Here is a 3,517-nt window from a genome sequence, read left to right on the forward strand (position 1 = left end):
ATGAGATATGACTTGGAACCTCTTCAAAGTACAACTTCAACAAAAAAGGCATTAGATCCCAGACCAAAAAAGCAAACAAAACCCTTCAAGAATGTTTTCACATTATTATAACTTATTACCAGGTATTTGCTTCTTTATACTTACACACTCCCGTCCAAAACCCAACCCATTGTGACCCTATAGTCATGAGATAGTCATTTTGATCAGTACCAAAATCGTCAAAATTCTAATTGTTTGTCAATTATTGAGTATAATTTTAAGACTTTAATAAATACAATCCAAAAATTATTCACAATATTTCAACTACAAAATTTTGTGTGTAGTTTGCATTTCTTCCTTGAAAATATAAGGTCAATTTCAACTTAGTAACAATGTAACAATACAATTCATCGCCAAGAAGTTTACTTTGTTATATTTGAGTGGATAAAATTTTATTGACATCAACTATGTCAGTTAAGTACTAATATTTATTCTTCCAAGAAGAAAAAAACAGAGTCAGAAGCTGGGCAGCCCCATCGGCCCCCGGCGCCCGCCCACCCCCGGGAGGCTCGCCTGGGCTGCGGTGAAGAGGACGCTCCGGAGACTCGACGCCAGCTGGCTCCGTCTCTCCGCGCTCTGAGACCGCAGCGGCGAACACGGCCTCAGGAGTGCAAGTTGCCGATGAAGTATGTCGCATTTTTTATGACATGAAAGTTCGGAAGTGCTCCACGCCAGAAGAAATCAAGAAAAGAAAGAAGGCTGTCATATTCTGTTTCAGTGCAGACAAAAAGTGCATCATCGTGGAGGAAGGCAAAGAGATCTTGATGGGAGATAGATGTTGGTGTCACCATAACCAATCCTTTCAAGCATTTTGTGGGGATGCTTCCTGAAAAAGATTGTCGCTATGCTCTGTAGGATGCAAGCTTTGAAACAAAGGAATCCAGAAAAGAGGAGTTGATGTTTTTCCTGTGGGCACCAGAACTAGCTCCTCTGAAGAGTTAAATGATCTATGCGAGCTCCAAGGATGCCATCAAAAAGAAGTTCCAAGGCATAAAACACGAATGTCAAGCAAATGGGCCAGAAGACCTCAATCGGGCTTGTATTGCTGAAAAGCTAGGTGGATCCCTAATTGTAGCTTTTGGAGGATGCCCCGTGTAGACCATCATCTGATGCCACAAATCGAAAGCTTTGGTGTTTAATGTTACCCTCTTGCTATGTATAAGTAAAGCAGATAATGTTTAGGCTAGGGACTCACTGAAGGGGAGCTGTCTTGTCATTTGTGGGGGTAAACTATCCTATGAACATGTGCAAATGGCCCTAAATAAATCTACACTCTAAAACTTAAAAAAAAAAAAAACAGAGTCAGAAGGTGGACACATATTTACAGGTTTATTGTGGGGTGTGTGCTAAATTGCTTCAGTTGTGCCTACTCTTTGCAACCCTATGGACTGTGGCCTGACAAATTCTTCTGCCCATGGGATTCTCCAGGCAAGAATCCTGGAGTGGGTTGCCATTTCCTTCTCCAGCGGATTTGCCCAACCCAGGGATTGAACCTGCATCTCTCATGTCTCCTGCATTGGCAGGCAGGTTCTTTACCACTAGCATCACCTGGGTACTTGGGATTAAATCTCAGATATTTTACTGGAGAAAATACTCTTTCCACTAAACTCTCCAGTATTCTGTTTTTCTTCTTTGGACAAATTAATGTTTCTTTTCTGCCTTTACAGAGATATTGTAACAGAGAACAGCAACCCTAACTCCATATTGAATCTACTCCTTTAAAATGTGTCAGGAAATAGTCAGCCCAGTCCAGGAAGCACAGAGGGTCCCAGACAGGATAAACCCAAGGAGGAAGACACCAAGACACACAGTAACTAAACTGGCAAAAATTAAAGACAAAGATACAATATTAAAAACAACAAGGGAAAAATGACAAACAACATACAAAGCAACTCCCATCAGGCTATCAGCTGATATCTCAACAGAAACTCCACAAGCCAGAAGGGAAAGGCACGATATATTTAAAGTAAAGGAAGGGAAGAACCTACAACCAAGAATACTCTACCCAGCGAGACTCTCATTTGGATTTGATGGAGAAATCAAAAGCTTTCGGACAAGCAAAAGTTAAGAGAATTTCGCAACACCAAACCAGCTTTGCAACAAATGCTAAAGGAATTTGTTAAATTTGTTAAATTCCTGCCTCTAGGCAGGAAACACAAGACAAGGAAAGGCCTACAGAAAATAAACCCAAAACAATTCAGCAAATGGGAATAGGTTTCTAATGAGCAGTCATGGTTAAAAACAACTGGACTATATGACGATCTTTTACTTTTATCTAGTTTGTTTCACTTCTTCTTTCATATTCTATGGTCTTATTTCATTTAGTTTGTGTTTTCTAGTTTCTTCATCTCTTCTTTTTTTTTTTTTTTGATGTTCTTTCTCTAGCTTTTATCAACTGTAGTAGAAATGCTTTCGTATACATACACATATAAATAATATGTATAATAAATATATTTTAGAAAACATGAACTTTCACCTAATTAAAAAATTTATGACATTTGATTCCAGTTGTTTGACTTAGCATGAATAGAATGCTAGACTTCTAATTATAAAATAGATATGCAGCAAGCAACAGAAGTTTACTGTATAGCATAGGGAACTATAGCCAATATCTTATAATAACTTATGACGGAAAATAATATAAAAAAAGTATATGTGCAGCTGAACACCTTGTTGTGCACCTGAACCACTGTAAGTCAACTATGTTTCAATTATATATAAATATATATTAAACAGTTGCAGAACAGAGAATAACGTTTGTCTTTTTTAAAGGTTTATAAGAACATTGTGACCAGATTTACATGGAAAGCTGCCAGAACAAAGGATTCTGGTACCAAGAAGTTTGCAACAGCTAGCCATATCCCTTCCCCTTTTAGTATAAAAGAAGCCTGAGTTATAAATTGAGTAAGGCGGTTGTCTTGAGCTACACTAGTCCATGACCTTCTTGGTCAGCTGTATTTCTGAATAAAGTTGCTATTCCTCACTGCAACAGCTTGCCTCTGGATTTATTGTTCTATTGTGGGGTGAGCAGGATGAGCTTGGTCTCTGTGGCAAAATCTACACTTTTATGAGTGCCCACACTTTCTGTGTCTTTTCTCCGTAGTTTTGCATTCCAACCTTTATCCTCCCAACTGATTCAAATAACACAGAAACAAATTTGCTTTGTAGTCAAAATGATTTTATTAAAATTATTTCTATAGTTTTTATAGGTGTCCAAGTATCCCTTTAAATAATTCAGTTACAGAAAATGCAAACTTTATGTATTAAGATGCATTATGGGGTAATATCTTAAGTTATATACACTAAATATGGTGTTTTTCAAAAAATTAAATATAGAAATATCATGTGATCCAGCAATTCCACTTAAGTGTATTTTTTCAAAGTGTGTATCAAGAGATGAGTGGATAAGATGTGGTCTACATGGATTATTACTCAGCCACAAAGAAGAATGAAATCTTGTCATTTGTGACAACATGGA

At 37.6% G+C, this 3,517-nt stretch overlaps 1 pseudogene; it reads left to right on the plus strand.

The window, feature by feature from the left end:
• Positions 1-626: 626 nt before the first annotated feature.
• LOC133040127 (destrin-like) lies at positions 627-1,137 on the plus strand (annotated as a pseudogene).
• The last annotated feature ends 2,380 nt before the right edge of the window (positions 1,138-3,517 follow it).

This window comes from Dama dama, chromosome 20, assembly GCF_033118175.1.
Source record: "Dama dama isolate Ldn47 chromosome 20, ASM3311817v1, whole genome shotgun sequence".
NCBI classification, from domain to species: domain Eukaryota; kingdom Metazoa; phylum Chordata; class Mammalia; order Artiodactyla; family Cervidae; genus Dama; species Dama dama.